The 21,453-nt window shown below is 43.9% G+C and overlaps 1 pseudogene; it reads left to right on the forward strand.

Moving 5' to 3' along the window:
* Nucleotides 1-312: 312 nt before the first annotated feature.
* Nucleotides 313-14,077, forward strand: LOC112234428 (annotated as a pseudogene).
* Nucleotides 14,078-21,453: the final 7,376 nt, after the last annotated feature.

The raw sequence follows: 21,453 nt of genomic DNA on the forward strand, positions 1-21,453 counted from the left end.
CATAAAGCACATGAGGGAACACAAGCATACATAGATTACAATGGACAATCGCGCTAGGGGGTACAATATCACATTACAATTACACAAGGACCTTAAGGGACATGCATATACTTACAATTCTAACAGCTTTTTTGTTAGTAGAGCATTTAACCGTCTTAAAATACAGTTAAATTTCTTTTTGTAGGGTACGAAAATGTGGTTTTCTGTTTGTAAATTTACATTTGTGTATATGAAATTTGGCCAAAAGAATAATGAAATTAATTACATAAAAATGATTCCGCTTATTTCTATTGTAGTTCCGCGTAAGAAACATTTCGCAACAGAATGGGCACAATGAATGGGCCCCTGGCGTGGGCCGTCAACACTGTACACAGTCAGTGTTTTACGAGAGCGAGGGGATCAGGATCAGGATCTAGCGCGAATGATGTGCCGCTGATATTATGTCCAATTGAAATGTGAGTTTTACATTTACTGTCCATATTACAGGATATATATATATATATAGTACATTTCTCGGTGATTTGTGCTGCATTATTGTCAGAAAAGCTTGTTTTAAAAATTCTGCAAACTCGTGCTAAAACAGGTCTGCCCGATAGCTTCGTGAGAGCCACCGATTTGCTAACCGTTCATTAGCCAGTTAGCTTTAGCCGAAAGGCTTAAATGTATGCTTTGCCTAGCGCAGTAGCTAAAACAAAAGTTATGTTGTAATAGTTTTAAAATGTATTTATTCATGCAACTTTGCGGGTTAATCATTTTCATAGTCGACGAGGCAACATTACATTTGCTAGCTAGGTAGCAAACTACTAGCTAGTTCTGTAGTTGCAAGCAATGTTACCTGGCAGGTGCATTACAATTAGCCAGGCTAAAAGCTGAAGATGAGGTCGAGTTAGCTCATTGCTTTTAAGAAACGCTAGTATTTACACACTGGCGTTGTTGTCAATTAGCTTACAAAATAACTGAATAGTCCGCCGGAAGCTATAAGTGAGAAATTAAATTGATTGACTGCAGGCGGAATTCCAGAATGAAAAAAATAATCTAATGGAATGTAACAGTTATAAATAAACAGAATTCCCAAACGTAGGTCTGTTGTAGACCCATGCAGTTCCTCAGCGAGATTTGCCTGACAACTGAAACTGAATTATTCTGCTGGTCTGTTTGCTACATAATTCAGTAGTTCTTGGTGAAGTGAACATAAAGGGGTGTTGTTCAAAGCAAGTCATCAGCAATTGGAGTATCAAAGCCAATTTAATCATTTCAAAATGCTGCTTTACCCACGTGTGGCTCTAGCCCAACCCATCGCTTTCAACAAAAAAACAACAAATTAGAACTGTTAGAATGTGTTTGCGTTCTGTTCTGCAAATCATTGGGGAGCTACTCAGATCCAGACTCATTGCTGAGAAGAAGCTGGTTCGGCTGGCACCTAGACAGAGTTTCTGAACCAGTGTGCTCGCATACTCCCTTTTAAAGACCTTCACTTGAACAACAAGAAAATCGAATAAAATGTTATTGGTCATATACACATGGTTATCAGATGTTAATGCGGGTGTAGGGAAATGCTTGTGCTTCTAGTTCTGACCATGCAGTAATATCTAACAAGTAATCTAACAATTTCACGACTACTTTATACACACAAGTGTAAAGGAATGAATATGTACATATAAATATATGGATGAGTGATGGCCGTGCGGCATAGGCAAGATGCAGTAGATGGTATAGAGTACAGTATATACATATGAGATGAGTAATGTAGGGTATGTAAACATATGAAGTGGCATTGTTTAAAGTGACTAGTGATAATTTATTACATCCAATTTTTAATTAGTGGCTAGAGATATGAGTCAGTATGTTGGCAGCAGCCACTCAATGTTAGTGATGGCTGTTGAACAGTCTGATGGCCTTGAGAGAGAAGCTGTTTTTCAGTCTCTCGGCCCCAGCTTTGATGCACCTGTACTGACCTTGCCTTCTGGATGATAGCGGGGTGAACAGGCAGTGGCTCGGGTGGTTGTTGTCCTTGATGATCTTTTTGGCCTTCCTGTGACATTGGGTGGTGTAGGTGTCCTGGAGGGCAGGTAGTTTGCCCCCGGTGATGCGTTGTGCAGACCTCACAACCCTCTGGAGAGCCTTACGGTTGTGGGCGGAGCAGTTGCCGTACCAGGCGGTGATACAGCCCGACAGGATGCTCTCAATTGTGCATCTGTAAAAGTTTGTGTGGGTTTTCGGTGACAAGCCAAATTTCTTCAGCCTCCTGAGGTTAAAGAGGCGCTGTTGCGCCTTCTTCATCGCGCTGTCTCAGTGGGTGGACCATTTCAGTTTGTCCGTGATGTGAACGGCGAGGAACTTTCCATCTTCTCTGCTATTGTCCTGTGGATGCTGTTTTCTGAAGTTCACGATCATCTCCTTTGTTTTGTTGACGTTGAGTGTGAGGTTATTTTCCTGACACCACACTCCGAGGGCCCTCAGCTCCTCCCTGTAGGCCGTCTTGTCGTTGTTGAGGATCAGTGGGGTGGAGATGTTGTTTCCTACCCTCACCACCTGGGGGCGGCCCGTCAAAGTCGAGGACCTAGTTAAAAAGGGCGGGGTCTAGAGCTTAATGACGAGTTTGGAGGGTACTATGGTGTTAAATGCTGAGCTGTAATCGATGAACAGCATTCTTACATAGGTGTATATATACACTAGAGGTTGACCGATTAATCGGAATGGATGATTAAAAAACAATCTATCAATCATAATCACTAGATAACTACACATGGTTGATGATATTACTAATTTATCTAGCGTGTCCTGCGTTGTATATAATCGATGCGGTGCGTATCGTTGCTCCAATGTGTACCTAACCATGAACATCAATGCCTTTCTTAAAATCAATACACAGAAGTATATATTTTTAAACCTGCATATTTAGCTAAAAGAAATCCAGGTTAGCAGGCAATATTAACCAGGTGAAATTCTGTCACTTCTCTTGCGTTCATTGCACGCAGAGTCAGTGTATATGCAAGTTTGGGCTGCATAATTTGTCAGAATTTTACGTAATTATGACATAACATTGAAGGTTGTTCAATGTAACAGGAATATTTAGACTTATGGATGCCACCCGCTAGGTAAAATACGTAACGGTTCCGTATTTCACTGAAAGAATAAACATCTTGTTTTTGAGATGATAGGTCATTACTATGCCCGAATCCGGAAACTAAGGTTCGTATTTCTGTGTGTTATCATGTTATAACAAAGCCTATGATTTGATAGAGCAGTCTGACTGAGCGATGGTAGGCAGCAGCAGGCTCGTGAGCATTCATTCAAACAGCACTTTTGTGCGTTTGCCAGCAGCTGTTTATGACTTCAAGCCTATCAACTCCCGAGATTAGGCTGGTGTAACCGATGTGAAATGGCTAGCTAGTTAGCCGGGTGCGCGCTAATAGCGTTTCAAACGTCACTCGCTCTGAGATTTGGAGTGGTTGTTTCCCTTGCTCTACATGGGTAACGCTGCTTCAAGGGTGGCTGTTGTCGTTGTGTTCCTGGTTCGAGCCCAGGTAGGAGCGAGGAGAGGGACGGAAGCTATACTGTTACACTGGCAATACTAAAGTGCCTATAACATCCAATAGTCAAAGGTTAATGAAATACAAATGGCATAGAGATAAATAGTCCTATAATAACTACAACCTAAAACTTCTTACCTGGGAATATTGAAGACTCATGTTAAAAGGAACCACCAGCTTTCATATTTTTTCATGTTCTGAGCAAGGAACTTAAACGTTAGCTTTCTTACATGGCATATATTGCACTTTTATTTTCTTCTCCAACACTTTGTTTTTGCATTATTTAAACCAAATTGAACATGTTTCATTATTTATTTGAGGCTAAATTGATTTTATTGATGTATTATATTAAGTTAAAATAAGTGTTCATTCAGTATTGTTGTAATTGTCACTATTACAAATAAATCTAAAAATCGGCCGATTAATCGGCCTCGACCTTTTTTTGGGGGGGCCCTCCAATAATCGGTATCGGCGCTGAAAAATCATAATCGGTCGACCTCTAATATACACGGCTGTGATTATAATCCAAGAGAATTCTCTTGGTAAATAATGCGGTCGGCATTTGATTGTAAGGAATTTTAGGTCAGGTGAACAAAATAACTTGTGAGCTCCTGTATGTTGTTATGATCACACCACGCATAAGGCATACACCCCCGCCCTTCTTCTTACCAGACAGATGTTTGTTTCTGTCGGTGCAAAACCGGGTGGCTGTACCGACTCTGATAACGTATCCCGAGTGAGCCATGTTTCCGTGAAACAGAGAATGTTACAATCTCTGATGTCTCTCTGGAAGGCAACCCTTGCTTGAATATTGTCTACCTTGTCAAGAGGCTGGACATTGGTGAGTAGTATACTCGGGAGCGGTGAGCGATGTGCCCGTCTACAGAGCCTGACCAAGAAGACTGCTCTGTCTCCCCGTCTGCAAAATGAGCAACGAAGGGGCCTAGACTTCGGCTACCGAAATTAGGCTTGCCTTGAGAAAAAATGTAATGTGCACAAACAGCCCGAAAACCAACAAAACGTCACATTGTTGTCATATAATACAGTGCCTTGAGAAAGTATTCATACCCCTTGACTCTCGAGTGGCGCAGCAGTCTAAGGCACTGCATCTCAGTGCAAGAGTCATCACTACCGTCCCTGGTTTGAATCCAGGCTGTATCACATCCGGCCGGGATTGGGAGTCCCAAAGGGCGACGCACAATTGGCATAGTGTTGTCTGGGTTTGGCCCGGGTAGGCCGTCATTGTAAATAAGAATGAGTTCTTAACTGACTTGCCTAGTTTAGTAAATAAAATGTAAATCCACATTTTATTGTGCTGTAGCCTGAATTCAAAATAGATTAAATAGATTGTTTTTCTCACCCATCTACACACAAAACCCATGACAAAGTAAAAACATGATTTTAGACAGAAATATCTAATTTACAGAAGTATTCACACCCCTAAGTCAATACCGTTGGCGGTGATTACAGCTGCGAGTCTTTCTGGGTAAGTCTCTAAGAGCGTTTCACACCTGGATTGTGCAACATTTGCCTATGATTTTGCGTTTTTGTTTCATCTGGCTGCCAATTCCTGATCTTCTGAGAACATCATTTGAGGAGTCGCCTGAAGTGTAAGAGGAATGGGTGCTACAGGTATTCAACAGTGCTGCGACTGGCTACTGTTCTGAACTTTGTGGTGAGCTTTCTGACGCCCAGAGCTGCTGAGGCGTCACAAGTGGGTGCTACAGAGTGGAAGAGAAGTCCAGAGGCTATAAGACTCACGCTGGTTCCCAGACTTGCCCTCTACAAGATCATCAGCAGACTCCATCTACCGTTCTTTGGCTCCCTCTGCTCAAGCCATGAACCTCTCCATCTACGGAGGATGCAGCTTCCAAAGACTTGGCCTCTATTGGTTGACCTGTCATGATATATTGCTTTTTTGTTTTTTGTTTTGAAGCGCTTTGAAATTCTATGAAAACGCTTTGGAAATGTTATAAATTATTATTATTCAAAATTCCTCAAGCTTTGTCAAATTGGTTGTTGATCATAGCTAGACAACCATTTTCAGGTCTTGCCATATTTCCAAGTAGATTTAAGTCAAAACTGTAACTCTGCCACTGTCTTCTTGGTAAGCAACACTAGAGTAGATTTGGCCTTGTCTGTTAGGTTATTGTCCTGCTGAAAGGTAAATTAATCTCCCATTGTCTGGTGGAAAGCAGACTGAACCAGGATCTTGCCTGTGCTTAGCTCCATTCCATTAATTTTTTTATCCTGGAAAAACTCCCCTGTCCTTAATGATGACAAGCACACCCACAACATTATGTGGCTACCACTATGCTCGAAAATATGAGGGGTGTACTCAGTAATGTGTTGTATTGGAATTGCCCCTAACAAGACAAAAAGTGAATTGCTGTTTTTTAAAGTCACCATTGGCCTCAGGGAAAATCCCTAAGCGGTTGCGTTCCTCTCATGCGACTGAGTTAGGAAGGACGCCTGTATCTTTGTAGTGACTGGGTGTATTGATACATCATCCAAATTGTAATTAATAACTTTACCATGCTCAAAGGGATATTCAATGTCTGCTTTTTATTTATTTTTTACCCATCTACCAATAGGTGCCCTTCTTTGCGAGGCATTGGAAAACCTCCCTGGCCTTTGTGGTTGAATTTGAAATTAAATTAATGCGGAATATTCATTTTTTTTGCAAGCTAATTCCAAGCAACGCTAGTATGTAAATGATAACGTTGCTAAAAGCAGTTAAGGTCTAGGTCAGGGATGGACACCTTTGATGGGGGTGTGGCCCACAAAAAAAATTGAATTTATCATGAGGGGCCGCAGTGGGTCTGCGTACCCACATCCATTGGTCTGCCTTCAAATGAAGGGCCGCCAGTTGCCCATCCCGGGTCTAGGCTAATGTTTATATGGTAATGACTTTGTCCCTGTTATTCTATAAACTAAGAGCACTGGCATGCCATTCTTTTTATGGTAACCAAATATGATAACATACTGGGTAGAACTTATACACGGCTATGAAAGTAGTGTAGACATGTTCATATTACCTATAAACGTGGAGAGCATTCCTTTCCTCGTGTCCTCTCCTCGCTTCCCACTTTGTTGAGAAGGACGTGAGGAATTGGAGAGAAATGTGAGATTCACCCACAGTAACCTTCTCTTCCTTCTCAGCTGGAAGGATGGGCAGGCAGAGGAAGAGAGTGGTGTCCGGCGAGGCTGACCCCACTCTCAAAAGGAAAGACGAGAAATCTGCCACCCTACACCGCAAGGAAAAAAAAAAAAAGCTTGACATCGGCAAAATCTTCATATCTCCATCGGCCTCTGCATCTTCAGCCTTACCTGGTTCTTCTATGCCCTTTACATGCGTTCCTCGCTGGCCAAACGGGTGGTAACTCTCCATCACTCGCTGCCTGTCCTCGATGCCAACAGCAGCAGTGCTGAGGTGTCCCCTGAGAGGTTTTGGGGCTCCTACTGACCCCAGGTCTACTTTGGGATGAAAACCAGGAGCCCCAGATCTGTTGTCACAGGTACAAGACTGTCATTTCTCTACATTCACCCTTAAATATTTGCTAATACTATTGACTAAAGTGTCAGCTGGAAATGACTGTATTTTATGTGGCAAGCACTACTATTGTGTTTGCGAAAACACCAGAGGAACACAATGGAAATAAGTTGTATGACTTATTGTGTTATCCTCATATTATATGTGGTTTATATCAGTGTTTATGTTAGGACCCTACCGTTACTCCTTAAGGTCCAAGGATCTTATGTTATTTTCAGAGGTAGACTGGCTCTGGCGGCCAAAACTCTTATCTAAACGTGAATTGATTCTTAATTGCGATATATTTCTAGAAACATTTTTACTTAACCTTTTTATTTAACTAGGCAAGTCCGTTAAGAACATGTTCTTATTTACAATGATGGCCTACGAACAGTGGGTTAACTGCCTTGTTCAGTGGCAGAACGACCTTGTCATCTCGGGGGTTTGGTCTAGCAACCTTTCAGTTACTGAAACATAAAGCCCTTTACTTTCATCTCACATCAAAATCATTTTACAAATACAAATTATACTGTACACTTTTATCCGGCTTTATCACAGTTGCAGCCAACAGTATTTTTCGGTGACAACATATTTCTGGTGGCCTTCCATTACACACAGGTATTCAGAGCATGCTAGATAGCTAGTTAGCACACGTGGTCCCTCTGTCTTCCGTAAACATTTGCTGTAACATGACGGGATGACCGTTTGGAAGACTAAACCTAGCCCTGTATTTTTATTTCCCAATTGGTAATTCAAGCGAGCTTCCCATTCGCCATTCAAGTGCATAGACAACTTGGCAGGCTTCAGCGCGTCACACACCGCTTTGCAATGAGCTGGAGGCCGTATGCATTTTGAAAACATATAGTTTGAAACCTTAACGTTTTGCTACATATTATGAGGCATGTCTTACCTTGCTTCACAGTAGCCTAGCCAAACTCCAACCAAACTTGCAGGTAATTATTATTATGATTTTTTTTTTTACAAAGACTTCCATATGCCATTGAAACCAACTTTCTTTCATTGTGCCTTTGGCAACAGGACAATCTTAGTCATATTAACAACCCCGGTTAGTTGTCTTTAGATCTCCACTCTTTCAACATTTCCAATGGATATATTCATCTCTGTCTCATGAAACCGCTAATTGCATTAGGGAACGAACATGCGTGTGTAGCCTACTGCCCTTTGCACATTGCTGCGCGTATAATGTGAAGAAATAATATTTGATCAACATTTTAAACTTAACGTGAGCCTCATTTGCTTTTTTGTGTTTTTTTTGTGATTGCAGCCTGGGCCTACTGGTTGTATGAATGTGGTATATATCGTCTCTCAACTGTCCCTGTCTGTTTGGAATAGTCTTTCTTTCTCACACAGAACGACAAGCTGACCAATAGAATAGGTCCATTTTTCTATTATGGGGATAGTAGATTGACCTAGGCTAGTGATTTTGTTTTTCATTACTCGTCTTGATGGCTGAGAAAAAGTAAATGTGGACAGTTCAAATTTTTAATCAGAATTCGGTAGGAAGGACACGCTATTGCATCCTCGAATTGCATGTTTTGTTAAAATGAATTCCCTTAAAGTAAATGCCATTTCTTTCATTCTGAGCACTGTGGTTGGACGCTCTAATCAGGTTACGCACCCAATGCATATGGATCCGGTACATTTCTTAAATGTCCCGTAAATGAAATGTCCAGAGGCACATTTTTCTAATGGAAACCCTGGATTATATACATAATCTGTGTAAATATTTAACATTTAATATTTTTGGGAATGATTTAAATAAATAATTTCTGTGTTTCCATTTCTCTACATCCCAGGGATGATGTGGATGCGCCAGTTCTCTGAGGTGGATGTGAACCTCCGGCACACATGCGAGCAGGGTGACCGGCTGCAGGGCTATGGCTGGCTGATGCATAATGGCCTCAGCTTTGGTGTGCAGGAGATCCATGACAGCGACTTTACGCTCACCACAGAGTTTGTCAAGCGGATGGGCGGTGAGCATGGAGGGTACTGGACCTGGAGGATCACAGCCAAGCAGCATGTGAGTGTGGTGGGATACATTCACATACCTTTAAACCCACCTGGCAATTAACCAGGCATATTTTGTTCTGATTATTTGTCTTACATTGAAAGACATTTGAGTTTTGAAACTATTCATATTGTCTCCTGGTATTGAAAAAAAAAAAGTAATTTGAATGATACTGAGCAGAGTTTTTCTCTCCCATTTCACTAGGTTTCAAAACATTTTCTCCTTCTTATTGAACATGACCCAGTTCTTCCTTCCCCCAGAGTTCGGCTCCGCACGCGCCGGTCATCTCCCTGATGTTCTATGCTGCTGCTGACACCCAGGGTTTCCTGGAGGCCCACGTGGAGGAGAGGAACCGTCTGTGCTCCATCACTGGGTTCTCAGAGGAGCTGGGGAACTTCAAGATCACCTTCCGCAAGCCTGTTGCCGGGGAGTCCTCCCGTGCCAAATATGCCAGGTAGGTACTCTCCCAAACTGCTAACGTTAGTATTTTCATACCCAAAAACCAATAGAACTCAATGAATGTACCCCAAATTAGTAATAGCATGCTTTAAAGGTCATTCCAAAAACAGAGACTTTTGCAAACATTGGACAAATGTGCCACAATATTCCCTATTAATTAATATTTAAATAATACCAAGCAATATTAAATATCTGAAGAAAATGTTCTAAGTGAAAAAATAGAAACATAATAGGCACATAATCAATCTTTTTCAATAAAATCAGTGAGCCTGTCAAGAGAGAAACATGATATTGCATATTGCATATTAATAAAGACACAACTGCTACAGCAATGCATTGAGAAACAAAGCAGAGATGGGATATGTCCTCAGTGTCTGCGGTGAAGATGGCCAGCCAAACTGCTGTTCTGGCTCTGATATAATGGTTCTGTTCAACGTTTGGAGGGACAAAACAGACAGACATTGATCTGTTCCAGTGGTGAGGACAAGGTCAATAGAGACTCCAATGCATAGATATCGAAGGGACAGCAACGTTTCATGAGGAGATTGCACAATCAAGCCATAACGCAGGCTAGAAAAGAGCATTGAATAGAAGGTAGGAAGAGCAGGAACACAGCAAACAAACAAACCTATCACAAGTGTGTCTGCCATTTAGTGTTTCTGCCATTTAGTGTGTCTGCCAATTCAACATAACTCATCGGTCAGTATGCTGTACTCTTTATGCCTGACCCTTGGCTGAAGTAGTATGAAGTCACAGATGTAGGTTTAAGGTCATGCCACTTTCCAGGATGCCATTGCACTCTGAAGGGTATAAAACCCTATGGTGATGGCAGGTCAAGGGTATTGGTGCCTTGCTCCAATTCTGAGAGGAAGCTTTGGTAAGACGAGAACATGAGGGATTCCTACTACCTTCAGGGTGGTTCACCTTCATCTTCTTTCCTCAGCTACAACTACCTCCAGACCTTGTCGCCAGGCTTGGAGAGGCTGACGGACATCGTGAGGAACAGCTTGAACCGCAGATTCGTCTACAGCCCCCCCCTCTGGTGGGAAGAGGCAGTACATCGCGGTGGACACCTACAAGCCCCCGCACCAGCCGAAACCAGCCGACCCCAGAAAGGAGAGCGACTTTGTCCTGCACCAGGTCACCGTCCAGGTGCCCTTCCAGATTGAGGTCCTGTTCGAGTCCGGTAGCTTCCGCAACCGTCCCAACCAGCTGTCAGCGGCGGCCATGACGGAGGAGCTGGAGGAGAGGAAGGCGGCGTTCGACGCCAAGTTTGAGAAGAAGTTCGGCCTCCAGGCCAAAGGCTTGGGCCATGCCCAGGTGAAGTTCAGCAAGGCGGCGCTGAAAAACATGCTGGGTGGGATGGGTTACTTCTACGGCCAGTCGGTGGTCCAGTCGGTGTACAACGAATACCCGCTGCTCTACCCCGAGGGTGCCCTGTTCACCGCTGTGCCCTCGCGCTCCTTTTTCCCCCGGGGGTTCCTGTGGGACGAAGGCTTCCACCAGCTGCTGCTCAGCAATTGGGACCCCCAGGTGACGCGGGAGGCCATGGCCTACTGATTGGACCTGGTCAATATGGAGGGATGGATTCCCCGGGCGATGAGGCACGCAGCAAGGTCCCTGCCGAGTTTGTGGTGCAGCGCAATGAGAACGCCAACCCGCCCACCCTCTTCTTGGCCCTGCAGAAGCTAGTGGAGCAGCTCCAGGCCAATCCGGACTCAGAGTCCTCACGGCCCACCCTGCCCTTCCTCCGCAGGCTCTACCCCCGGCTCCAGACGTGGTTCGAGTGGTACAACACCACCCAGACAGGCCCGCTGCCCAACTCCTACCGCTGGCGGGGCCGCGACAAGAACACCAACCTCTTTCTCAATCCCAAGACGCTGACGTCCGGCCTGGATGACTACCCGCGGGCCTCGCACCCGTCAGCCGAGGAGCGCCATGTGGACCTGCACTGCTGGATGGCCCTGGCGTCAGGCACCATGGCCAGCGTGGCCCGGCTGCTGGGAGAGCCCCACCAGGAGTATGAGCGCAACCACCAGACGCTCAGCGACAACGCACTGCTGGACGAGCTGCACTGGTCAGACCAGCTTCGCTCTTTCAGCGACTATGGAAACCACACGCAGGCGGTGTCGCTGCAACAGGAGAAGGTGTACGTGCCCCCGGGGCAGCCGAGGCACCAGTTTCCCGTGACGCGCCTGGTGAGCTCGGTCCGCCGGGCCCTCAAGTCGCAGTTCGTCAATGCTTTGGGCTACATCAGCCTATTCCCCTTCCTGCTACATGTCCTGAAGCCCGACTCGCCCAAGCTAGAGCACATCTTCAGAGACATGAGGGACGGGGACAAGCTGTGGACGCCCTATGGCCTTCGCTCTCTGTCCAGGGCCGACCCGCTCTACATGAAGCGTAACACGGAGCATGATGCCCCCTACTGGCGGGGCCCCATATGGATCAACATCAACTACCTGGCCGTCAGGGCCCTGCACCACTATGGCAACACTGAGGGGCCATATCAGGAGAAGGCAGCTGCCCTCTACCAGGAACTCAGAACAAATATCATGAACAATGTTTACAGACAGTATGCAGAGACTGGGTATATCTGGGAACAGTACAATGACAGCACGGGCAGTGGGCAAGGGAGCCACCCCTTCACTGGCTGGTCGGCACTAACTGTTTTGATAATGGCTGAGCAGTATTGACACTGATGCTAAAAAATCTCATCTCGCTTTTTGTAAGATGTTCTCAAAAAATGTGCCATTTTTAACGTCAATAGATGTTAAGTCTATGGGCCAACTCTAATGTTCCAATTTTTCCCCTTTGGCTGTCTCGGTGAGTGTTTGTGCAAAGCCCATACCCCAAAGAACAGATGAAAGGTTATTTTTGAATACCCCATATACTTATCAATGAACTCCCCAAGTGCTGCCTGACTGAGAGAAGTCTGTTTGATGGCAGAAACCTTTTAAGAACTATAGTAACAATAGTAGTAGTAAAGAATAGTCTTGACATTAATCATTCATACAGTATCATATCAAGACTACCGTACTAGGAAATAATGCACTTTTTCAAAGTCGATCATTCAAACTTTTTTTTGTCTCCGGGGATGCATTTTCTGTTGAACAAAATAATACCTACAATTGGTGGACCTATTGAGAAATAGTATATTCCGTCTTAACAAATATTTGATCCCTAGGGTCATTTTGTTTCTGGTTGCTTTGTCCCCTCATACAATCTCATTTAAGCCCTTATAAAATTGAGAAATAAGTTTAGTTTTTTTGCCAAATGTTTTGCTGCAAACAAATGGTTTCCTGTTCATTTTATCAATGCAAAACAAGTCACAGATGTATCTCCACTGGTAGCAGATATCCTGAGTGGCACGGAATAACACGAGTAACTTCATTGCGTTGGTTTGTTACATCTTCAGTGGAAAGAACAATAAATATGTCAAAGCCTTGTGCTGATTACTTTTTATCTGTGGGAAGGATGTCATTATCACCTTTTAGGAAGACGCTTATTTTCTCAATATGTACTGTTGTGTGGTGTTGTTACTCTAGCCTCTGGTTTTGGTAACCAATCATGAAATATTAGAAATTCAATCAAAGTATATATTTTTTGTATAGTTTATAGCAGTGCTTATTAAGATGTATTAAACTACAGCTGATAATGTACACTTCTGATAGGAGTGACCCTCCAGATCAATAACCGGTGACTGGGTCAATTTGTCTTGCTTTGATTTCTTGCATCCTCTCTCCTAGCCAGCCTCCTTCTCAACCATACTGGACGAGATGGTCTCCTTCCCTGGGAGCTCCTCCTCCGATGGGTTTTAAGAAAGGCGAGGAGAGATGATGCGAGGAATCGAGGAAAGATGAATTGAGAAAGAGCCTCTGTCAGAGCCTGATCCTGGTCCTTTGTCAGACTGCGACACGCGAAGGACAGCCGCTGACGTCAATCCACCGAGAGTCATTGTTTCTACGGCGCCCGGTTACCATGGCGAGGCATCGTTGTGAAGGGGCCCAATGCTGAATTGGATAAAATGGAGAGGCTCGGAGTGCATCGCCGGTGTCAACTTCTTTTCAAGCGTTGACATGCAGAGAGTCGAGACGCATACAAACAAGACAAGAGCATAGTGTTCAGTCGCTAGATCTTTATTAACACAGCAGTGTGTACACCATTACAGAGGGCCTGGCTCCTGAATGCACTGATGTTGGTTTTCAGCTTCCGCGTGACCCTGGGACCGAAATCTTTCTGGCTTTCATGTTATCACAGCCTTTTGAATAGATGTGTAGTTCAAGGTCTGTCTTGTCACAGTCAGGTTTGCAGTTCTATAAATAGGCCTATGCCCAGGAGGAAGCAGCACGGGCTTGTAGCTAGTTAGAGAATGACTGTAAAAGGTGAAAAACCTAGCAATGCAACATTCAGTATTTATCTTTAAACTATCATCACCAACATAAAGTAGACATCTTTTATGTATTGATGTAATTTGCCTCACTTTTGAGAAATGGGCTACTGGAAATGTTTTATTAAAAAACATAAGCACAACTGCTGTTGTCTTTATTTCACATTCTGCCAATGGTGAGTTGTCCTTTTTATTGATCTACAAGAGACATTCATTGTTCATTGTCGTTATCCCACAACAGTTCCAATGTAGAATAGGTTTGCAAAATTCCTGTAACATTCCCCAGACTCCTGAAATCTTCCAAATGTAATTTCTAATTTAGAAACCCTGGGAATTTTAGCAACCAACAGTTGGGTGTGGAAGTGATAGCTCACTCTGTTGTCCAGTAGGGAGGAGATGTTTATTTTTTACCTTTTATTTAACTAGATAAGTCAGTTAAGAACAAATTCTTATTTTCAATGGCGGCCTAGGAACAGTGGGTTAACTGCCTTGTTCAGGGGCAGAATGACAAATTGTCAGCTCAGGGATTTGATCTTGCAACCTTTCGGTTACTAATCCAACACTCTAACCACCAGGCTACCTGCCGCTCTGGTGTGTCAGAGGCTCCACAGGAGAGGCCGACAGTGCAGAGGGTTTAGCACTGTGGTGTTCAGACTTTTTCAGCGGAGCACAGTGGTAACCCAATTTTTCCCCCCCCCACAAATTTGTTGCGACCCCACCGCACCCCACCCCAAATGACACGTCCTTAAATGAGCTAAATTTAAATTTTTACGTCAACAAATAACCTTCAATTCATTGCATTTTCATCTATTATCAAAGTGAAAAGAACCTAATAAGGACATTTACTCAATAACATTGTATCTTTTAAATTATCTTTCTAATAAACATATCTATATTGTCCCATACAATCTGTACTCTTAATTATTGTATATATATATTTGCATTACATTTTGGTGAAACCACTGCAGTTCCCACGTGACCCCAACTTTGAATACCACTGGTTTAGTGCTGTACTGCTGGGTAAATGTGCGTGGGTAATATATTGTTGCCTTAGAATTTGACCCCTTGACCAGATAATGCAAATCTGGTCATCATGGGCCTTGGGCCTGAGTAAGTGTAACATATGGTAGGACCATACACACACCTCTCTCTCACTCTCACACACACACACACACACACACACTGAGGAAATGTATTCCACATTTCCACATCCCCTCAAAGCAATGGCAGTCAGTCAGAAAACAAATGCATTAATTCCTTTGAAGAGAGCGACCCATCAGTGTGACTAAAGCATTCACAGAGCATTCACCCTGTTCCGAAGACCCCTTTTTTCACGCTGAAGTGGGATAATAGCCAAATGGCACCGGAGCTCACTAATGTGGCTGCATAATAAACAGATGAGTCAGGCCCGTGGTGTTGGCCTATTCATTGGTGCGTTTTCTCTATGGATTTACAGCCAAACAACATGTGAGCGTCCTCTAGAGAATTTGTGACTGCCCAATACCCCTCTTAGACAGAAGCTATGTGTTGGGCAAAATCTCACATTTCAATTATTGTATAAAGTTTGCCTTTAAAAAAAGCTAATTACATATGGAGAGCATCATTAAAATAATGCTGGTTGGAGATAGAAATGAATAACCCCTCTTTCAGCACGGCTATCTAGAATGCAATGACTAGAAAGTTATGCTAGAGGGAGCTGATTTAATAACCAAGTGTGTTCCTTTATTCCAAATAGACCCTTATCACCTACACCTTAGGAATTCCTGTCGACATGGAAGGCTTGGATAAATATAAGCAATATGGTAAATAGCTTTACCTTAACCTCTGATAGGTTGGGTGGAGTTTTGCTTATCCAATCCTTTCAGATCTACAGGAGTGTCTACTGTAGGATAAGGGGTCCATTTGGAATTGAACATTGTACAGCTGGTAGATTTGTACATAGGGGTGTTAAGGATATGTTTGGGGTTAAAGGTTAGAGTTAGGTTAATGGGGCTGAGGGTAAAAGTTATGGTCACAGTTGACTGTTTTCCCTTACCTTTTGCCCTTTTGTCTTTTTTCTTTCTTTCTTCTCCCTCTTTCTTTTTTGTGTGTGTAATGAGTATTGTGACACATTTTTTGTTGTTGTAAAATACACTGTAAATAAATGTTGATTTGATTTGATTTGGTTAGGCATATGATTAAGTCTGACCGACGTCAGGCACCATACAAAATCAAGCACCATTCCAATTAATCAAGCTTTTCTTCTGCCGTTGGAGAAAAGCTATTTTTGAATTCAGTTTGACTATCGCTTTACACTTACAATTGAGAAGTGCAGTACGTTAGAGCCATATAAATGGGTAATTATGCTAATAGTTCAATTTGTGTGAGATCTGGTGGTGGACATGAAGAGTATCTCTAGGCAGTTGCGTAGATCCTCGTTCGTTGTTTCACGTTGGCACGGACATTAGAGCCAAAAGAGAACGTTCTCATGGATAACAAGGGGAGACTTGTAAGGGCTTTGTCCTGGGGTGATATGATAATGTGGGGGGAATCACCTAACTCGCCTCTGGCTTTGTCTATGAGCTCACGCTATGACGTTTTGTTTGTGTGTGTGTGTGTGTGTGACTGTGTGTGGATTCCACACCCCGTGGCTAAGCTGGCCCCTCTCAGCTCGGCTAATGTATTTCTCTCACTCCCAACTCTCAAACACTCGTTAACGCGTCGCCCAATGATGTAAATGCTGATGTTGACGCCAAGAGGCGGGTGGACATTCTGGTGTCGTCTCTCCGCTGACATCACTGCCTCTCCCAGGGGAGCATGGGATGACGATAGATGCAAGAGTATAGCGTTTGTGTGTGTGTCCATCCGTCCGTCAGCAAAACAAAACAACATCTTCCTGCATAGTACCCCCTCTCCTCCCCTCACCCCTCATCACCACCACCACCAGCAACAAATGCCCTCCTCACTTTCTTATCTTTTAATGTAGAGCTCCCCTGGTATGCCACCACACTCACTCACCCCCTCCCTTCCTTCCCTCTCCCCAGGACTGGCTCTCGCCTCTCTCCGTGGCCCTCTCCCCTCCCTCATGCCCAGCACCTCTGCCCCTTTCAGAAACCAGCAGTGCATTCCAGCAACCAGAAGCACCCAGCAGCAGCCACTCCACCCAGTAGCTCTACAGTACCAACACTGCCCTCTGCGCTGGTTATGTAAAGCCTGGCCGCTATAAATAGTGCTCGGCCAGGATCTTTTTGTCTTTACCTGCTCTTCGCTCTTAGCCCAACAGTTTTATTTCTGGAGTGAAGCTGTGGAAAGCTAGTGCCATGCCGAGCGGCCGTAACCATAGTTACTTTTGTTAGCCGACCAAGGCTTAGCTTTCTCTCAGTCTTGTTGCCTCAGAACAGCTGCAAGTTATTTGTTTGAAATCAGTGTTCTCTCTTGCTATCTATTGCTCTATCTAGCTATCTCTCTTTCTCTCTCGATTGTGCATCGAAAAGGTGATTGAATCACCATTTGTGCTATCAGATATCCTTTATTTAGAGCGTGAACTGTCATCATAACCCATTCCCCTGTTGCATATTGTCAATGTATCAAATAAGCAAGCCTGCTTTACATTTTACAGTTAATATATGCTTGTAGAATATCTCACAAATGGCAGTCGAAGGCAGTCACCAATATGAAGAATTTTGGTCCCTATTGATTTTGAATAGTACAGATGGTTTTTAAGTGGGGTATAGATTTTGTGTAGCCGTTGGAGGTAGATGTTGCGTCTTGCAGAGAAAATCATACAGCTTTCCTAAGCTTGGTTTCAACTGTATTATCATCACCCTACTGTACATCTGATTTTCACTGTTCAAGGCCCTCTGTCACTCACATCACAACGACAGCGTAGCACTTCAGGTTCTATTTCACCCTATAAGTAATTTCCAACCAAGCTAAGTATTGCCCCGACCCTCAACATCGACCACAAAGGGTATGATTTCACTCTTATAATTTCACTCTGCGTTCCATTACGCCGCTTTAACTTCCAAGCATCTGAGTAGTTAGGTAACGGCAGGTAGCTGGCATGGGACCAGCAAGTTGGCCTGTCAGAGTGCTACTCGAGCGGGGATCCTGTGGTGAGAGGAGTGCAGGGTAGGGTAGGGGCCCGGATGAGTGCGGGGTGTTTGGGGAGGAGGAGGGCTGGGTGAACTGCTGGAGCTGGAGCCACCATCTGCAGTCACTGATTGGAGAAAGAAGTGCAGGCTTTAATCCCATCGCTGCTGGAGAGGAAAATAGAGGGGAGAAGAGAGGCAAGGGGCGGCCGGGCAGGGGCAGAGGTGGGCGAGCGGTGGGGTGTATTTTAAGAACACAAGGGAAACCTGCCACACTGACCAACAGACAGGGGCCTAGTTACCCAGGCTTCCCTAACCCATCACTCCCACAGAGAAAGAGCTGCTCCTTCAAAAGAAAAGCCATGCTTCCGCTCCTCTCTCTCTCTCCCTCTTTCTCTATGCGCTCTCCGTCGCCCGGTGTTTTGAATGTTGGTATATGTAACTGCGTGGCCCAACGAGAGAGAGATAGAGAGAAGGGAGAGAGAAAAAACTTGGCAGCCGAGGCGAGCATCTTGTATTTATAGCGAGTCGTGTTTCCGGCAGAGGTTTCTCCGTTGTTAGCACTCCCAATCCATTTTTTCAGTTCTCTTCAGAAGCCCTATTGTACGTCCATCCAGGTTTAGGCGGAGATGTTCTCTCATCCGTTGCCTAAGGGGGTATTTCATATTTTTAATGTGGGGGACTTTCTTGTCAGAAATGGGTTGCATATAGGATTTCTCCTTCTCTTTTTGTGGTATTGCCTCCAAAAACCTATTGTATCAAGGTGTATATAAATGCAGATGTATCGGTGAATAAAGAGCCTATCTTGCTCTTGAGCTCAAGCCTAGATACGGGATATAAATTATGTCTGTGTTCCCTATAGTGGACTACTTTTGACCAAGCCCTATGGACCCTGGTCAAAAGTAGGGGACTAAATACGGAATAGGGTGCTGTTTTAGGACGCAGTCCTGCATTATACAGTATGATATAATTTCATTACCATATGGATGGTTTCAGAAGGATTCTCTATGCTCTGCATACAGTAATTGTATCTAAACTGTATATATCCCACGGGGAGCTTCCAATGACCACAGATGTTCTACTTTGATGAGAGTTAATTGGCACCTTCAATTGGCCAAAGAGAGAGCGTATCCTTAACCCTTATCCTATATCCTTATATAGGTATTTTAGGCCTTTCAGCATGCTCTGCAATTTCCCTCAAGCATCCTGCTTTGTGTCCTCTTTCAGCAATGGTATAAGCCCAATGTTTACTGCAGGTCATCCAGGATATGTCTCAACTGGCACCCTATTCCCTACATAGTGCAATACTTTTGACAAGGGCTTCTGGTTAAAAATGTTTCACTGTAAAGGAAATAGGTTACCATTTGATAAACAGCCCAGTTTTTTTCATAAAAATCACACCAAGTTTAATAAAAAGATAGCCTGGTCCGAAATCTGTTTGTGCTGTCCCGCCAACTTGACAATGACAATAGGAGTTGACCAGGCTAGGACAGTTTTCGAAGGTCATTATTCAATATGTAGGTCATTATTGTCCTGGTAAAGGAAGTGTGTTTCAACATCTGTAACTCTATTAATAGTGATGTAGAAGTAATTATGTTGTACTTCTACCTAATTAAAGCTGGATTCATTTAGTGTGTGTGTCCCAAATGGCACCCTTTTCCCAACATAGTGCAATACTATTGACCATGTGCCATATAGGAAATAGGGTGCCATTTGGGACAAACCTTAGTCAAAGTGTGCCTCATGAGCCTGGGACGATATCCTTTCATTCCAGCCATTTTTCATATTTTAGCACGAGCAAACCCTTTGAACATCATTCTTTGATGTCAACACCCATGCTAAGATCTAGAACGAACATCCAATCCTAAAACTAGCCTACCAAATTCCATAAGAGAAATGAGACTTCTTTTACACAGAATACAATAACACCTGTGTCTCATTAAACTTTTACAGGCACTAAATTGGGCTCCGTGCAATAATCTCGGTAAGTGCTGACATTACGCAAATCCATTAGGCTTCTTGGCCCTGTGGTATTTCGCCGGGGAGCGGAGAGGTTAGCGCGCACTCTGCAGTTATCTTAACAGCGTTCTAAACTCCGTGGCTCTAAATGGCACCCTATTCACTATCTAGTGCACTAGCTTCGACCCAGGGCCCGGTCAAAAGTAGTGCACTATATGGTGCTATTTGGGACGGATACCCCTGTGTGATCAGATCTGTTTTAATAGACTTCAAGAGGTTTACTTGAAGACATATCCCAGAGACGAAACATTTCAAGGCCCTAGAATTAGAGCAGCTAGAGGCACGTCACTAAGGTGAAAACGATTTGTTCCAAAGAATGTCAAACCCCTCGCTGGCTGGCGCGACCAGTAGCGCATTAGGATATTATCATAACTTAAAAAGTGGACGGGTAGTGCTCCTCTCTCCGTATGCCGTTATGGCAACGATTTTGAAGATCCATTCTTGCTCTCCAAATCGGTGTCATTTGTGAGCTAGGAGAACACAACAGAGATAGTAAACCATGTGAAATACAATTCAAATAAGTTCTACATAGAGCCCCCCTCTTTAGCGCGTTTAGGTAGGCTATACCATTACCAATTGTCATCATATTGCAGTAAGTAGCCTCGACTATCGTTTTCAATACACTTGTGCAATAATATAGATTACATGTAAAATTAATTAAGCAGGGAATGTGATGCAATTAAGCCTCCATTGCGTTTATATGGTGACAGTGTTAAAATCAGCACTGGCGCTGTCCGTGTTCCTGAAATCACCCGTATCAGCGCAACGGAGTGTGGCTATACATGGTGTGGGTCCTTTCAGGACCATGGACAGCGCAACGACTGATTTCCGCTGCTGAAAGTGTACATTGAGTGTACAAAACATTAAGAACACCAGCTCTTTCCATGACATAGACTAACCAGGTGAAACTCAATATTAGGAAGGTTTTGTACACTCAGTGTTTATCGAGTTTTTGATATCATGGAAAGAAAACTCATGCACATAACAGTTTGTCCACTCGATTTAAACAACTTTCCCCATAGGGACATGTGCTACATCGCCTCTATGGACCCAGCATCAGATAGTGAAAATAAAACGCCTTTTTTATTGTTTGAAATGTCAACGTCTGTGTGAACAGGTTGGCTCAACCACTGAACACTTCGGGGTATGATCGATTTCCCCCGCATACCTGAAAGGCCAACCCTTTAGATAGCCTAGTGTTTTGTAGTTTAGGCTCGCAGCACAGTGACAACGCCACCACAGCGGTCACGCTTGCTATTAGACAACGATGGAAGTGAATGAGTGAAAACAGTTCAGTGCTGAGCAGCAGCAGCGTGTAGGAAGCAATTACCAGCAAGGACTTTTCCTGAGTTTCATTTATAAAAGAAAACAGCATCCAAGCCTACCTTTCTGTCGCCCACATGTGCTCAGTGGGGCCAGGCATT

The sequence above is a fragment of the Oncorhynchus tshawytscha genome, linkage group LG11 (genome assembly GCF_018296145.1).
Source record: "Oncorhynchus tshawytscha isolate Ot180627B linkage group LG11, Otsh_v2.0, whole genome shotgun sequence".
NCBI lineage: Eukaryota > Metazoa > Chordata > Actinopteri > Salmoniformes > Salmonidae > Oncorhynchus > Oncorhynchus tshawytscha.